General features: G+C 43.9%; 1 protein-coding gene across 3 annotated transcripts in view; it reads left to right on the top strand.

Moving 5' to 3' along the window:
- The first annotated feature begins 3,744 nt into the window (after positions 1–3,744).
- Positions 3,745–17,972, top strand: part of CTBP2 (C-terminal binding protein 2) — a 210,913-nt gene continuing 196,685 nt past the window's right edge. The window contains exon 1 of one of the 3 annotated variants that reach the window (XM_081005206.1): positions 3,745–3,850. The gene's annotated coding sequence lies outside the window, so the exon portion shown is untranslated. Of the gene's footprint in view, positions 3,851–4,361; positions 5,006–17,972 lie in introns of those variants that run through there. The other 2 variants (XM_081005202.1, XM_081005203.1) reach the window with 2 other exon arrangements.

Below are 17,972 nucleotides of genomic sequence, written 5' to 3'. Positions count from 1 at the left end.
GTTCTCAGTGTTGACGTTTTAAAGCAGCCTGAAAGGTGGAATAATTCCTTCTTTTAGGGTCCCCTAAACTATAATATGATAATACACAGCTAATGGTTTATATGTTCCGTGCTTGAAAAGTTGTTCCCTGTTCTGTTTCATGGTCTCCTTTAAGAAATCTTCTCGGAAAGATGAAATTTTCATCATGGCGTTGGATGCAGGATCAATCAGTTGGTATCGCTGGAACTCTGCAGCTGCTTATGTTTTGTGGTCCTCCTCCTTTTGCTCCCACAGGCAATAAGGTAAATTTGGATGGCCTTAGTCTCCTAAGCATGAGAGAAGTAACTACAGCCCCTTGCATGGTTTTATGAGTTAAGAGTGGTGGTGGTGGTGAGATTGACCTGCCAACCTTTGGCCTAAAGACAGGTGGCTTCAGTAGTTTCATGACAGGACAAAGTTCATCAGGTGGAGTTTCTCTAATTATCACAGAACTGTGGCAGGAGGAAAATAATTAAAACAAAAACAAATGTCCTCCTGCCTTACTTCCGAAGACAACCTGGTCACTCTTGTCAAAGGCACAGACCCACTTTATACTATATTGTTTTGCCCCGAAGCTGTAGTATAGACACTGAAATTGCTCAAAACAGTTCCCCTTTCAGCTTACATTCTCCAGCAACGCAGCACTTTGAGAGGAGCTCTTTACTTTGCCGCCTGAGGTTTTTTAAAATGTGTGAGGTGATGAAGTTCACCTGGCACATGTTAAAATCACAACATTTATCATGTGTTAACTGATACCTTTACAAGCCAACCTAGCAGAGAATCTCTTGTGAATTCACTCAGTTTTTTTGTTTTCTTCATGAGAGCTACACAGGCCTCTCTGTTCATGCCAAAAAACACGAGTCATTATTAATTATAATTTTTTATTGATGTCTCTAGCACTATAGGTTGCACAAGCAGCACTTTGCAAATGAGCACAAAAACATGTTGAAGCCCTTAACATAACCAAAATATCACTGATGAGTGAAAAACCTGAAATGACATGTACCAGGTTAATAATGTATCAAAATTATCTTTGAAAAAATGCAGTAAATCAAATCTAACACAGCCTTTTTTTATTTGAGTGGCATGGGGAGCATTTGAAAAATTTAGAACAACAGTCTGCATCTTGTTGGCGACGAGGCAGATCTATTGCCATTGTAGACCAGAGGCTAAAATCCATTGGGGATTCTGTTCAGTTTGCTTACTCTTCCATTGCCACACATCTCACCAATGGACAGAAGCCACACACACCTGTGATGTGTTAAAAGCCCTCTGACCTCCCACTCTATGCGGATCAGGCACCCTGTGTGAGCAATTCACGCAGAACAACAACCCTGCACTTAAAAGGCACAGGCGCAGAGTCAATATGTTGTCTGGTTTGATTGTCCCTTCATCTAGCTAGCTCATGGTTAAGGAGAGATCTGAGACAAGGACTTCTCAGCTCACTCGTTTACGCATGCTTGCTCAGATATGTCCCACTGAATTTACTGCATTTTACTTTCAAGTCAATCCTCCTTAAAATAATCAAATTAAATGTGGACTTAAGGGTATAATCATAGTCAAATTCTGTTTCTGGATGAATATACAGTAAAACTCTTTTTTACATAGTTTCACGAACTAAATTTCACATGATGATGCCTTTTCCAATAGATACAGCTTCAGGTTTTTTATTTTGCCAAGCTATGGATTTTGCTTCCTTCCTGAATAAGCAGAAATAAATAAATAGGACAAGACAGGCTAGAAGATTATACAAGAAAAAGAAAAAGGATAAGATCACCACCTGCCCGCATCTTTGTGATAAGCAAAAAAAAAACACCTAATAGTGATAGGGCTAACAGTCATCCTCAGAGCAACACAGACTTAAGACCCAAATGAGGATGTGCCTGACTGTGCCATCGCTATCTCAGATTCGACATTTGAACACCGTAGTGTGACTGTATGGTATTCAAATCAATTTTAGTGCTTCGTGGGGGTGTACATGTCAGCTCCTCTGTCTTAAGATGTCATCAGGAGGGGCTCAGCATGTCTGGTGGCCTTTATCCCGAGGCTCTGCAACATCCATTTCAAATTACATGTGCTCTGTACGGGGTGATGATGAATGTGTGATCTAATAATCACACATTCAAATAAACATTGTTGGGAGAAAATGACAGGGTGGTGCCGAAAGGCTTCTAAGCTGCTACAGAAAGCCCCCAGTTGGACAAAGCAAGCACAGAGCTTGACGTGCCAGCACAATTCTTTTTTACTGATGCGTGTGTGACTAAGGGCACACACATGCTGTACAGGCAGTATGCATTTTGAGGAATAGGGTGATTTCCATTATTTCAACCCTCACATTCCAGATTTGTGAGTTCTTCAGTATATAAAAGGTTTGCATGGGCTGGCTTCTCATGGTGAGCATAGGGGTTCCTGGGAGGAAAGGAGCCAGATTTTTGCTGGACATTTCACATACTCCCCGTGTGTGCTACGCAGCATCCAACAGGGAGTACAGGAAGCTGAAGTCTGGCCATGCTCTAAATACCCTGGAATCACTTAAAGCTGCAAAATCCGAGGCTTCTAGTGTGCTTCAGAGTGGATGAAGAATGTTGCTAATTATGTCTCAAGACAAGAGCAATCCTAAGAACAGGATGAAAAGCCGGGCCTGTTTATGTGGCATAATATGCAATTTTTTAAAGCACTACATTGCATTCCTTCAAATTCTGCCCCTAAACAGAATCAATTTGATTTTGTCATCCTGTGTGCACTTATCAGGGAGTGAGTCCTATTGAACATGACAAGATTTAGGCCCGCTTTAAATATGCTTTTAAAAAAGCAAAACAAAACCTTTGCTTATTCAGAAGCAAGCTCCATTTAAACACTATTTATTTAGTCCATTTATAGACTGCTTACTATTCAAAGGTGTCAAAGTGGTTTACAATAAGGAAAATCCAGATATAAAAACAAAACACAGAGACACATAATACACTCAATTTCAGATGGTTTATATTAAAATAAACCCTAATATAGAAGTTCACAGTACCCGTAAGAACTATATATAACTAACATTGGGTGAAACTAGTAGGCAGCACAATACAAACTTCCATCCACACTATCCACACAACCAGTTTACACATCACTCTCACCTCTATTCACACAACCGTTCACCAGCTCATTCAGTATCTTTACCAACCAACCACTGTATCCAAAGCACTCCTGCTCAACGATGCATACATACCCCCCTATATCCTTCTTGCTGCTGCCAAACACACATCTCTGCATTAATGGGCTCGTGTCCCACAACCACAGAACTAGCAAATACTCTCTCGCCCAGTTATATACCAGTGCAAACTCTCACGCTGTGGGGGGTGTAAAACTGCTTCGCTCCCATCAATCCCAACACCAGAATCATACCACACATGGTGCCATCTGCGTGGAAAAAAAGCTTCCGTGTGTGTGCATTCCCTGTGGCCACTGTATCATTTAAACCTACATGCACTCACGCCAGAGCAGGTGTCTTGAATCCCCGGAGCACTAATACTGCACACGTCGGCGAGGATACACCACAGCTGCTTTTCTCTTTAAACCATACTATAATCAGAGTAAACGACCCCTAGCAAACTCTGCTGAGGGTTTGCAGTTTGCACAGCCCGAGCTCACGCGGGTTCCCTGCAACTCCGTCTGCCTCCAACGGGACGTGCTCCCAAGTCAGCGCGTTTAGCACTGCGGTGCTCGTTTGCCTGGTGATTTGCAATGGTCGGTGCTGGGCGATATTGTGCCCCGCTGGGCTTGTTTACGGAGCTCGGGCCTCCTCATGGAGTTGCTGGCTAAGTGACGGGTCTCCTGAACTTCTCAGGTATCCCGGTTCCCCAGGGGGCATCATGATCGCTGCCACGCGGGGGTAACGTTACAAGGGCAAACTCCCGCTCCCGGGAGCCGAGGGCAGCAATTCCACGTGGCTGAAAAGAGAATGCGTGGAGCGCCTGCACGCCGGGAAGGGGCAAGATCCGGCTCCGTAGCAGCCGGGAAAGGTGCAAAGCGTGCGGCACGTTTCAACTACCGGCTCCGGGCTCCCTCGGCCCCAAGCGGGAGGGGGGCGCCGAAAGAACCCGCCGCCTTTTTCCTGCTCCCGCGGCGAGGCTTTGCACTTTCTTTCCGGTTCTCTCCCCAGCGCCGGTTCCTGCCCGTTTCCTAAATTTTCCTCTCGCCCAAGTCCTGCCAACTGCGAAAGTCGAAAACGCGAGGAACCGTAGGACTTGGGGGTGGGTGGGTTGGAGAGAGAGCGCCGCGCAAGAGACGCTCCTCCTCCCTCTTCTTGCCCCCCCTTCCTTCTCCCCCCCCCCTCTTTTTTTCTTTCTTTCTTGCTGCGTCTGTTTGTACTTTAGCTGATCCACTAATCCCCTGAGAAAGCCTATTTGCAGTGAAGAGTATCTGTAGGGGGCGAGGCTGGTCCATGTGGGTTTGTGTCATTGGTTTGCAAAGAGAGACCCCGCCTATTGCCCAAAAAGAAAAAAAAAAGGGAGAGAGAGAGAGAGAGAGACCCTACCTCTCCTAGCACAACGGAGGAGGAAGAAACGGAGCCGGGAGGGGGAGGATTCACCCTCCCCTTTTCTTTTTCTTTTTCTTTTTTGCTGGAGGAGCCCCAGCCAAAGACTTCTTTTAAAAAAAACAACACAAAGCCGGGAAAAGAATCCAAGTTGCCATTCGATTCTCCCCCTCCCCCCTCACTTGGAGTAGCGGCCGGAGCTGGGCGAAGGAGGAGAGGATTAAGTTTTTTTGTGGGGGGCGGCGTGTGCGTGCGTGTCTCGTTTTAAGGTGGATCTCTGGCACCAGGAGCCCCGGCGCGGGGAATAATAATAATCAAAAGAACGAGCGAGCGAGCGCGAGCGGGGAGCCAGCGGAGGCGATCGATCAAGGGGGGGAAGATGCAGCGCTGAGAGCCCAGGCGGCGGCTTTCGCCCAAGTAGGGGGGCGGGCTGCTCCCGGTGGACCTTCGGAGCCCGACGACGAGGTAAGCGGGGCGGGCAGGCAGGCGGCGAAGGGGAGCCGAAGCGAGTCCCCCCGGCTGGTTCTCTCGGCGGGGCTGGGAGTCTTGCTCTCCCCGCTCAGAACCTACCTGCAATCCTCGTAATGTTTGCGCCCGTGCTAGTGTCCAAGTGCTTTCGCTTCACTGCGCCATCCAGGGAAAGGGGGGGGGGGAGAAGGACAAGGGGAAGCTTGAAATGTGAGGACATCTTTGGTCAGACATCACCCCCTCCGGCCGGCTTTTATCCGTCTGCGGAGCCCCTTTCCATCCAACTCTCGCCGCCGAGATGGTGCCTCTTTAGGGCGAATGCCGCTTTCCCCGTCCCCCATCCACCCAGCGCGATGGAAAGGTGTGTGTGTGTGTGTGTGTAGATTTGTCGAAAAGGCTTTCCGATCCAGGTTTGTGCTTAAGCGCGCGCGCGCTGGGTTATGTGGATGTTTCGCCTTCCTCTCCCCCACCTTCCCATTCGCACAGTCTCATTAAAAAATTTTTTTCCCCTCTTTTGGGGAGGGGGGGTGGCAAGATTGCACTGGCTTTCCAGAGCCCAAGTGGGGCGGATCGGGACAAGTGGATCGCTTGCCTCTCCCTGTCCCCGCTTTCCAAAAAACCCCAAACAAACCTCCAAAAACGAGAATCTGAGAAAAAGAGCCGATATTTTGTTGTTGCTGCTGTTGCATGGTGGAAGGGCGAAAAGCTGACGGCGGAGGAGGAAAGCGGCGGAAGGAGGGGGGTGGAGAGGGGGAAAAAATGACAATAAGTTGCTGCCCGCCTTCTTCATCCTTTAAAAATCCCCCCCCTTCCCTCCCCGCTTAGGCGGAGAGTAAGTGAGAGACGTTAAATGAGGTGAAGTGGAAATCTTTTGTTTTGCTGGGCTCTGCATTGTTTACTTAGTGCTGAGTGTGATGGACAACATCTGCCAGCAGATTAGCAGGGTAACCCACGGTTTGCAGCGCTGCCAAAGTCTCGGCCAAGACAAGGGAGCGGGGAGGGGGCATCAAGGGGGGGGGGAAGGGAGAGAGGCAGGCAGACATTGCACGCCGCCCAGCCCGGGGACTTCCTCCTCCCCAGGCTGCCCAGAGCCGACTCGGGGGCCCGGCGCACTTCCCCCTCCCGCTCCGCGCCGCTGTACTTGAATGCAAGCCGGAGAAAGTTTTCCTACTGCTGGAAGTGGCGATAAGGGGAGACGATTGCAAGAGGGTGGGCGGCAGGGTGGGATCCGTCTCGACCCTCTCCCCCCCCTTCCACACACGCACACTCCCTCCCCTTTCTCTCTTCCCCTTTCTCTTTTTAAACTACTTTGGAGATCTGCAGCGAGGCGGGTGGGGGTGGGGCCCGAGACGGGCGTGGAAGGCGCTTTATTGATTTTGCGGGCAAAACGAAAGCGGGATCCGCCAGAGCCTTGCAGAGCAAACAGTTGCAGAGCGATGTGGGTTTGGGGGAAAGGGTGGAAATGAGCAACGCCGGGAAAATCCGGATGGGTCTCGGAGGCGCTTCGGGAAGCGGGGGCGGGGGCTTGCGAGCAAGGCATCCCCATCTAGGGAGAGGGCTGCTTTGCGTGGAGATTTTAAAAGCCCTTTCTTTCCTGGGGAAGCGTTCTGCTTAGTTTCATTGTGACGTTTGCATAGTGGCCGTGCAGGGGGTGTGTGTGCCTTACAACCCCTCACGAGGAAGCGGATTTTTTCCTCTCTTCTCGCAGCCCAAGCTACATAACCAGAGCTCGATTCGTTTTTCGGCCATTCGCTTGTAAAAATTAATAATGATGAAGTAATGTCCCCTTCCGAGCTGCCAAAGAGGATGTTTACATACCGTATTGCTAATAACGGCTGCTGGGGTTTTTTTGGGGGGAGGGGAAGACCTGATTTTGATTGTTCCCGTACTTTGTATGGATCTCCTCCTCCCTTTCCCTGCCTGCCCCACCTCTTGAAACGCATAGAGCAGTAATAAACATCATTTGGCTCCTTTTAAAATGGAAAATTTCAAAGTGAGGTGCTGTGTCTCCAAGAATGAAATGGCCGAGGGTTGTGGAAAGGTGTTGCCATCTGCGGAGATAAGCAGAGAAATATCAATGTGTAAACCAGCTCCTTAGCAACTCCTGTGGACACACAATTTCTCTACCTATCACTCTGCTGCTGGTCAGGCAAGGCATTTTCAGGGATAAATAAGATGTTTACATCTGACCCTTTAACTTGTAATTGTCTGAAGTTTTCCTGTTCTCTTGACCAACTCTTTGGTATAACATTGCATCCTTTCCAAATACTATTACACACATCACATGATTACACCAAGATGCTTTATGTTGTATGTGTCTAAATATTGATTCAATATACATCTGTGCTAGGAAATGAAATCTCTCTTATAGTTCTTGTGGAATTTGAGCCCCCTCCCACCAAAACAAACAAACAAACAAACAAAAAACCCTATTGGGTTTATAACTTCAACATCTGGGGGGGTCATGCTTTTTTTAAAAAACTCATCTTTTTTTCCCAAAAAAATATTAGTGTAATTGTGTAGATTAAAGCTTATTACTTAGTGGGATTCATCCATGAAGAGTGTTCTTTGGCCCAAACCTAGTTTGGCAGGTGGTTTAAAAAATCTATTTCAGGAAAAGTTTGCCCCTTTAAAAAAGCAAAACAAAATGTGGATTTCATGTATTGTTAAGTATTTCATATTGTGCATAAGAAATGCGAAACACAACAGAAGAATAACTTTTAAGCTGATAGTTTTTCTTTAAGTTAATTACAACCAATTAAATGTGCATAAAGATTAATTAAAGTATAGCCAGGTGCTCTTGATCAAGTGTAATAGGGACAAAAAATAAAGCAACTATATTTCTATAATACATATGCCTTCTATACTTCGAGCATATTTTCTTATTTTTAAGAATTAAGCCAGAAAGAGAGGCAAGGTTAGTTGTTTGGTCTTTATGTCTTGTCTTTGCTGCTGTTGGTAGTGTTGATGAATATTTGGGGAAACAGTCCATGCTGTTAGAACCAGTTGATTTTGCAATTTCAGCTAACTGGACCTAAGCTTCCAAGGATTTCAGTAGGACTCCATTCAGACGTTACTTTTTTTATTTATCAAGCTTGTAATCCACCCTTCATCCAAGGATCACAGGGCAGTTTACAGTATAAAGGACAAACATACACAACACAATAACAAACTTTATTCTGTCTTCCCAACTTTTCCAACCTGTTATTTTTATGTGATCTTTAACATGATGTAAAATCCACTTCTGGAAATCTGGTAGAATCTAGTGAAAGTTTATTGCTCATTTTTGTGTTGTAAACATTTTTTTTCTGGAAACTACTGTTTAAACAGAGAACCACAGGAGTTTTGAGTTGTAAGTTTCCCATGGTTTTCATGAATCACATCCCCACTGCTCATGTAATGAACTTTTGGGTGGTGCTTTTGGTATACCATGTGGTGAATCATGGGGGAGCAAGTGTGCGTGTGTGCGCACACACACACATATGGAAAGGGTGGAGGAGTGGCAGCCTGTCTGATGACATTCATGCCTGGTGTGATTGAAATTTAGTGCAACATGGTATTATATCAATTGAAAACCCACAGATCCATAATGCAACAGGTTCTGCAGTGTAAAAGGAACATTAGAAATCAAGACAGACGTGGTAGCATTATAACTAGTAAAACTGATATTTAAAAATCCAATGTCTGAATGCAGCCTAGATCTTGATCTCATTCATGATGTGCTTGTATTAGTGAAAGTTAGTTAGAAAAAAATAGGTTTTTTTAATGCATTGAAGGATGGTGGTGTAAGCTACTTCAAAAATGTAAACGAAAAACGGTTGCATTTTAAGAGTTTGTTCAGAATACAGTAGTGACGTTCTTCAGAGCTGATAGTATTCCAGACGTTTCATTTATATAACTGATTCATAAAATTCTGTTTTTGACGGTTTGTAGATGTGGTTTTCAGCTCTTTTATAAGAGCACATAAATTTTCCAACTGTGGAGTTGGTGAGTGATTTTTTTGATAGACACAACCTGCAGTTCAGAATACAGTATAATCTACATGCAACATATTTTCTTCAGTAACTTCTTATTCCGTCTCAAATTGACAAAAAAAAAGGGAGTTGTCATTGTAGGCAAAATAGTGTCTACTAAACATCTTACTATGGGAAAAAATGCATTGCTGCAACTCTTAGCTACATATTAAGAGTTTGGGCTGTGTGGAAATATTAATAAATCTGTGAATATTCATAGGTGAAAATTAGACAACTGCTTCTGTCTCCATCTTTTGGAAATACTTCCATAAAAAAAAAAAACATGGATCATGCAGCTAGCATGACCCCATGAAACATTTCTTACATCATGATGCAGAGACTGGATAATGAACGTAGGTGTGAAAAATAAATAATCTCAGACTGATCCTGGATTCTTATTTATTTCTGAAACAAAAGATTTCAGTTTCAAAGTAAGCTGTGGTTCCTGACCATTGGCCATGCTGGCTGTGGCTGATGGAAGTTGGAGTCAAACAACACCTGCAGGGCCGCAGGCTCCCTGATGGGAAAAGTTAAAACGTTTAAGCCTGCAATCCCATACCTAACCCTTAATCCACCTTGGTTCTCTCCAGAAGTGTTAGATTACAGTTCCCATAAATTCCAGCCAGCATGGCCAGTGTGTCGTCCAGGCATAGGCAAGTTCAGTCCACAGATGTTTTAGGACTACAATTCCCAAGATCCCCAGCTAACAGGACCAGTGGTCAGGTCAGGGATGATGGGAATTGTAGTCCCAAAACATCTGGAGGGCATCATGTTGAGGGAAGTTGCTGTATCTGTTCACCTGGTAGTAAGTTTCACTGAACTCCTTAGGCCTTGCTCCTGAATACACCTGCATAAGTAGTGTTCTGTGCTTTGTAAATAACAGGAAATGTCCTTGTTTTCTTGGGGATATGTCCTGCTGTCTCTGTAATAGAACTACTGTCTAATTTAGAACTGCACCCTGACAAAATAAAATAAACCTGAATTGATTAACCTTTTCTTTATAGTCTCTCTCACATATCAACCTCTTTCATCCTCTCAGGTTGCCCTCCCTGGTTTCTTAGTTTTAGCTGCTCCAGGCCTTGGATACTAGGAGGCTGTTGCTGTCAATGTTGCCTCAGACAAGCCTAGTGGACATAGTCTGAAGTTTTAACTGCCGTCCTATGTTAATATTTTATGGGCATTTGGGCGGCAGGGCGGATGGGGGATTGTTACATTGTTTGTTGTAAGCCACCCTGTAATCTTTCAGTGTTGTAGGTGGCAGGTTGTAAAGCTACATACTTTAATAAAGAAAGAAATAAACCTATAAGGGAGCACCCTCTTTAATAAGTGGCAGTGTTAGAAGCTGACCCTGAGGTCAAAGGTTGGGAAGAAAAGGTTTTGGCAAGAACACTTAAGCTGCCACAGAGGCAGTCTCTGACTGACTGCTGCACAGTGGAATACAGAGAAGTGCTCTTCTCTACACATCCCTCAGCTAGCCTGTACAGTGGTACCTCGGGTTACATACACTTCAGGTTACATACGCTTCAGGTTACAGACTCCACTAACCCAGAAATAGTACCTCGGGTTAAGAACTTTGCTTCAGGATGAGAACAGAAATCGTGCTCCAGAGGCCCCATTAGCTAAAGTGGTGCTTCAGGTTAAGAACAGTTTCAGGTTAAGAACGGACCTCCGGAACGAATTAAGTACTTAGCCCGAGGTACCACTGTATACAATTGCAGTTTGCCCCACAGTAGATTTCAGACTTAAGCAAAAGGCTCTGTCCTGTCTGTTACTTCCTAGCCCTGACAATTGCCCATACTGGGTGGCGCTGATACGAATTGGAGTCCAAAACATTTGGAGGGCACCATGAAAGCTACCCCTGACCTAACATAGGGGGATATACTTGGCTCTAAACGTTGGAGGACATGTTCAGCTGGTGCTGTAGTCTACAGGAAGTGAGGTAGTAGACGAGTTAGAGAGGGCAGAATGTATGCCTAGATAGTATCTTGGAGGAGGACTTGCTTCTGCAAAATAAGCTGTAGAGAGGCAAGAAAGGGTCTTCAGGAGTAAAGGAGGGCTTGCTGGAAAAGGGCATCCTTCACCCATTCACTGCCACTGTGTTTACATCCTGGTGAGCCAAGATTGACTCTGTTTCTGCCATGTGTTTTCTACTTATTTGGGTACATGTGACTGTTGGCCTTTCCATGCTGTCTTGTGTTTCCCCTTCAGACTTTGTGTTACCCATCAGGGACAGTGGTGTAAATGTGGTAAATGCATCTACTGCCATAAACTGAATCGGTTCTCAGTGTGTCAAGCTCTGTAGTGCAAATTGAATGCCATTCATTCCCTTATCCATTTATTTTCAAAGTATGGCTTTGTAACTTACCAATATAGAACAAGTCTTTGATCGACAGTTTTCTTTATAGTGTGCTTCTATTTAGGTTCAATTTAACAGGATAACTCTTGCAGAGTGACTTTTTTTGCAGAGCTCCAGTTCCAGAATGTCAGTTAATACCAAGGCATTCCTGTCATGAATCACTTTTGAAAGCCAAGTTGTACCCTTTGCCCTTGTGTGTTTCCTAAATGGAAGGAAAAAAATTAAGAGGAGTTTGCAGTAACAGCGGAACGCTGCCACTTGCTTTCATTTTTAACGTTGTCATTTTAGCAGAGAGGACTTGTCAACATAATTTATGTGAGCATGTCTTGGGTTCCAGTGCTAATAATCTTCCTATTGTTAAAAAGCATCAAGCCTAAATGTGCTGTGTCCTAGACGAAGGCTACAGATAGAGATCTACTCTAGCTGAGGTTGGTGAAGACAAATTTTCTGTCAGATTGGGTGCTTGCTGTATGGATAATACTTTAGCAATTCATGCTGTTATGAGAATATCCTCATTACATTCTTAAAAATGGCAAATTCTGAATTGGATGCGCTTGACAGATTGCATAAGACAAGGTAATACCCAGCAACAGATGCCCATCAAGTCATCTTGCTATCACTACTGACTAGAAATTATTCTCCAGATAAAAGCTACTAGTCCACAAACTGTTTTCTCATATGCCCATGTTCAGGACATAGGAAGCTGCCTCATCTAGCTCAGTGTTGTCTGTGGGGGCTTTCCAGGGTTTCAGCTAGGAAACATCCCCAGCCCTATCTCAAGATGCTGAGGATTTAACTTGGGTCCCTCTGCATGCAAAATAGAGGCTCTACCATTGAGCTGTTGCCCTTCTCACATCTTTTGTGGCCCAAAAAGGAAAAGCTAAAAACAACCACACTCTTTTGTAATGTTTCCCTCCTTCATCTCCTGGAGGCAATTCTTACTTGTCACAAATGACCAAGCAAGCAGGTTTACCTTTTCAGTGGAGTCCTTATTTAACCATTCTCTCCTTGTCTAGTTGCCCTCCCCCAGGTGTTAATTTCAGGAAAGGAATAGTGCTTGGGAGGTCTCAAACCAGCCTGGAAGTCACACATCTGATAGAGTATGCCCTTTTACTTAATCCCAGACACCTAAGAGTAGTGCTTGGTTGCTAGTGGTGAGGAAAGCCAGCCCTTTATTTATTCCCATGTGAAGCATGACCACCTTTAGTCTTGACTCAACAATTTTGCTGAAGTCAAAGGGGTTCTGAGTCTGTAGTTAACTCATGGATGGAAGATTGCCTGGGAATTCTGTGTTTGCTTGCTTCCAAGCTCTGTGATAAATGAAAGGCAGGATTTTAAATGTAATAAATGACACTTGCAGAGTAAGGGATTTCTAAGGGCTACAGTAAATGAAGAAATCCACAGAGAATTTGTGGGCATATGTTAACAATATAAGTTTCTAAATTTATTTTGGGTAAGACTTCACTGACTTTCAGATTTGTTGCCAGAACTTCGATTATGTTGTTCTGATCTCTGTTGGTTCTGCAGGTTCCCATGACTTTCTCAGCAAAGATTAATGATCATGGATAATAGGAATCTAATATCCTGATTTATTTATCACTCATGAAAAATGTATGTGAAATTCATCCTGATAATCATGTGTTTTTGGTAGGACAGTCCTGTGGAGGCACAGTACTGCTGCAGAGGCACACATTTTATTGGAACCCACAAGAACTCCTTTCACCTGTTCTAATACTCTGAAGTTAAAAATAAATACAGATAATTTTTAAAAAAGTGATTATTACTTTTTGCAAGACATGTTTAAATATGTCCTAGCTATCTCTTAGTGTCTCCGAGGTCACTGAGCCTGAGATTCCACAGCTGCTGCCTGACATGAACTTCTGTTGGCAGCAACAACAGCAGATATCTTCTATGTTTAATATAATATTTTATTATTTTGCTAATTATGCTGCCTTAAACATGCATTTTATATTTGACTTCCTTTAGTAATGTTTTCTTTTGAAATGTTCAAGGTAGATTTTTTTTGGTTAACTTTGGTGCATTAAATGTTCATTTTGTACATGACCTTCATTGTAATGTTTTGATTTGATAGCTTTGAGATAAATTTTAGGTTCCTGTTAATTATGTTGTTTTGCATGCAGGCTTTATATTTGACTTTCTTCTGCAATGTTTTCTTCTGGATTGTTTGGTGTTTTAGTGTAGGCTGTAAACCACTTTGATTTTTTACCTTAACAATGTAAAGTGGTATAGAAATGATGATGATGATGATGATGATAATAATAATAATAATAATAATAATAATAATAATAATAGTAATAAGAATAAGCATTGGTGAAGCTTTCCATTGGGAAATGTGGAACACCTTGGTTGCTCCAGCACATGTTATACACCTGTAGTGTTGTCAAACAATCAGTTGCTATTTACTTGCAGCAGTGCCTGCCAATGGTGAAGGGAATAGGGCCCTGAAGCACAGCATGGTAGGGGAATCTGTGGAGTGGAGACCTAATCTTTATGAATTGAGCTCCAAGAAGACTTGGAGTAATGTGCACTGATTCAATGTTACTAAATAACTCCCAATATTGAAAAGATGTAGATACTTTTTGACTATATTATTCTGCTGAACATCTGTAAAAGAACAAAAGTGCTGTCTGATTTTGTCCATTATAAATTCATCCCTTCCTGTGCCAACTTCCTTGTGAAGCACCCTACTCCATTATCCTAATGCACACCAGCTTTTAAGTTTCCTCAGTGCCTTTTCCTTACCGTTGATGCTTAACTAAGGCCTGCCTTTCTCCTCTCCCTCCCTCCTTCTACCAAAGACTTTATCTCTACTTTCAACAAAACACTGGGTAGAATCCAACATTGTGTAAGGGAACAGGCTCGTACAATGGGATTTCATCTTCTTCGTCTCCCCCCCCCCCCCCCGGACCTCCACAAGCACCGCAAAAATCTGCTCCAGAGGGTCCACCGACCCTCCGGAGCAGATTCTGAGGCTGCATTGGGGGATGAGGGAGAGAGCAGGTAAAATCTGTTCCTCTCATAGACAGCTTTAGTAGGTTCTATCCAGCACTATCTGGTCCAATCTCTCTTCCTTACTCACTCACACTTTCCAAGCTTTCCCTTTTCTTGCCACTTACTAAATGCTTTTCTCTTTTCCCCTGTCTCATTTAACAAGCGGAGTACCCTGATCTCATCACCTATGCTCTGGTGCTGTCCTCTCCCAGCTTCTGGTTGTCATGTTCTCTGCCATTTTGCTCCTCTTAACCACATAAATGACCTTTCCCTTTCTTGCCACCATTTGCCATTATTCCCCTTTTCTTACCAAAATCCCTTAATTTATCCTGTCCTCCTGACAGTTGTCCAGTTTCCTCCATCAACAGCAAGCTCTTAATGTCTTCCCGCTGCCTTAATTTTCTCCAGTTCCCTTAACAATCTGCCCTCTGTCCTCTTCTGGCTCTCACAGAAATCTATCTTACAGCCAAATCCAGCAGTCTCCACTTTGTCCTTATCTTCCCTAACCTCTCCGCTACCTTTGAGACAGTTGATCACTCCCTCCTACTTGACTCCCTTCATACTGTGTTTCCATGTCTTTGCCCTCGCTGGTTCTCTTCTTACGTGACTCAGGGTGGCTCATCAAATCTCATGACTATCTATTTACTGATGAAACCTAGATCTACCTTTCTGTCCGCCTCTCCACCTGATCTCCAACTGCCTAGCTGATATCTCTGGTGGGATGTTTTATCATTGTCTGAGACCAACCTAATGTATTTTCCTCCCAAGTTTCTCTCTCCTTGTATACTCCCCATATCCAGGCATAAAGCCCTGGTCCATTCTTTGATTTTTCCTTCTACCCCTGCCCCCCCAAAACCCTTTCAGTTTATTGCCAAGACATGTTGCTTCTCTCTGTACAGGTATCTATACGCTTCTTGTTTGCCCTCCTAGGGGAAACCTTGGTTTGCAATCTAGTCATCTGCCACCCAAACTACTGTAATTTTCTTGACTGTTTCCTTGTTGTCATGTTGCCGCTCTGATGCCTCCATGCCATGAGAAGCATATGCTACACAGGACATATGATGCTCCACCTTGGATTTCTATCCTGTCTTGGATTCAGCACAAACCCCACATCCTTCCCTTCAGTTCCCCTTGTGGCTGTCTCTTCCAAGTCTTCATAGTTTTCTGCCTGTGACCTTTGCTCCTCACACCGTAGCATCCTGAAGTGTCTGGAGCCCTCTTGTTTCTTTAAATTGCTTTCCCTGCCCCTTATGCTTAGATTTCCCTCCAAAACCCTTTGTGAAACCATTCCTTCAGATTGCCCCATGTTTTCCATGAAGCCTATGGTAAATCCACCTTGAGTACGAAACCCAAAAATTTGTGTCTCAAGGCCTTCTATCCCCCTATTTATCCTCGCCTCCCTCCTCTTCCCCTCCCATTGCCTCCCTGGTGACAAATCGTTTATTGTAAGCTCCTTCAGGGCAGGGACCTGACTTTCTGTTCTGTATATAGGCCACTGTTTCCAACGGAAAGGGCATTTCTATAGCACAGCTTACACGCAGCATATCAAAACGTTGTTTACTTGGCTTTGTGTTATTTAGGTGTGTTTACTTAAGAGGCTTGTTTGTGTATGGCATTTGCTAAGGGCAGCTTCAGGTACAGATACTTGAGTTTTTTCACCTTTACACGGGAGCAGAACAACTGGGAAAGAATTGTGGCCCCAGAAACAAAGGTTTTTCCTGAACCTTTTTGCCCCACGGAACGCTGGGAGAATTGTTGAGGTCTTGGTGCACTACCTAATTATTTTTCTGCTTGTTGTAGCAATTGTAATGCATGGTGCTATATGTTGTATTAACTTTTAATTGTTTTTATTGCTTCTTTTATTTCTTATTTTGTTGTATTGCAATTTGAATTCCGTGGAACTCAGATTGTAATACAGTAAAATGCAGTGTAAGAAATAAAATAAGTACTGAAATACAGTTAAAAGTTAATATGAATATTTAATGTGGGCTTGCCATGGACCACCTGAATAAAGCTCCTAGACTACAACTTGGGAACCCATGCTTTGAAAGTAAGAGGTATGATTTGTACCAGTGCCAGGCCCCTGGATGGATTCCAGTCTTCCTCTCTGCACTGTCCTACATCTGTGCTTACTCACCATTGCTGACTAGAGAGAAGAGACAGGTGAGCTAGAAAAGGCCGCTTGTGTTCCTTCTGGTCACTCCCATTGTTTCCTGGTAGTCTCCACCCACACCAGACTTCTTGTTAGGACTGTTGTGTTACTTTGGGTCATGTCCCATATGAATGCAGAAATGAAGAAGTTTCTTGTTGGGAATAATGTACGGGTGGGAGAACAGAATAGTCCAGTGGTCAGCAAACTTTTTCAGCAGGGGGCCGGACTATATTTTTTTTGGGGGGGGGGGAATATGAACGAATTCCTATGCCCCACAAATAACCCAGAGATGCATTTTAAATAAAAGCACACATTATACTCATGTAGAAACACAAGGCAGGCCCCACAAATAACCCAGAGATGCATTTTAAATAAAAGGACACATTCTACTCATGTAAAAACACGCTGATTCCCAGACCGTCCGTGGGCCAGATTGAGAAGGTGATTGAGCCGGATCCGGCCCCTGGGCCTTAGTTTGCCTACCCATGGCATAGTCCCTACTGTGTCCACAGATGCTTCTATGCAAATGAAATGGTCCATTCATCAAGCTCCCCCCGCCCCCCCAGCCTTGCTTGTGGTTTTGGAACCCAGCTTGGGAAATGACAAAAATTGCCATGAATGTGAAATTGAGAGCAGCATCTACAGGTCCTGTAAAAGTGTGTATCAAGTAAAAAAGTACTATTTTCTGTAATTGTTTTTTGGATTAGGAACATAATTTTGTGGGTGCTTCAGGGGCTATATCTCTGTTTTGGGACACCCAGGGAGTCTTTTGAACCTTTCTCCTTCAATAGCAATAGCTGCCTACGCTGAACTGGAGGTATGGAAGAGGCCTGTGGCAGCAATAATTTTAAAAATCCTGCTGTGTGTAGATCTGGCCACCTAGGTCTGTGGACTGTAGCTGTTGTAACTGCAGTGGAGAGAATCTTCTTTCCAAAAATATCGAGCCTTGGAGCTGGAGTCTTTACCTTGCCTTGATTGAGCAGTAACAGTACAATCATTTACATTTCTATTCAGAAATAAATCCCAGTTGGGTTTACTCCCAGGTAAGAGTGCATCAAATTTCTGCTTTAGCAAAATATGAATTAATTAATTTTTAGTCAATTAATTATTATTTTACTCCATACAGTTTCGTTTCTGGGTGCTGATGAAAACCTAGCCTTTGCCATTAAAACACTTATGCGTCCCTGTGCCCTTGTTTTTCAACTACAGGCCTGTTACTTGATAAGCTGTATTATTTTTATAGATCTCCTGCATCCTTAGTCATGGTTGGTTTCTAAAACTAGTTCACTTCAGTGAGATTTGCACAGGGGAAAGAAGAGAAGAGCTTATTCAGGCATGTGAACCGCTGGGGAAGTTTGCAAGATTGCCATATGTTAACTTCTCTGCATTTCTGTTTGCTCAAATTTTGGTCTTTTATAGCTGGGAGAGCAG

This window comes from Podarcis pityusensis (assembly GCF_964106645.2).
Source record: "Podarcis pityusensis genome assembly, chromosome: 5".
Lineage (NCBI taxonomy): Eukaryota > Metazoa > Chordata > Lepidosauria > Squamata > Lacertidae > Podarcis > Podarcis pityusensis.
Note: the sequence above shows the minus strand (reverse complement) of the source record. Positions and strands in the feature narration are given on the sequence as shown.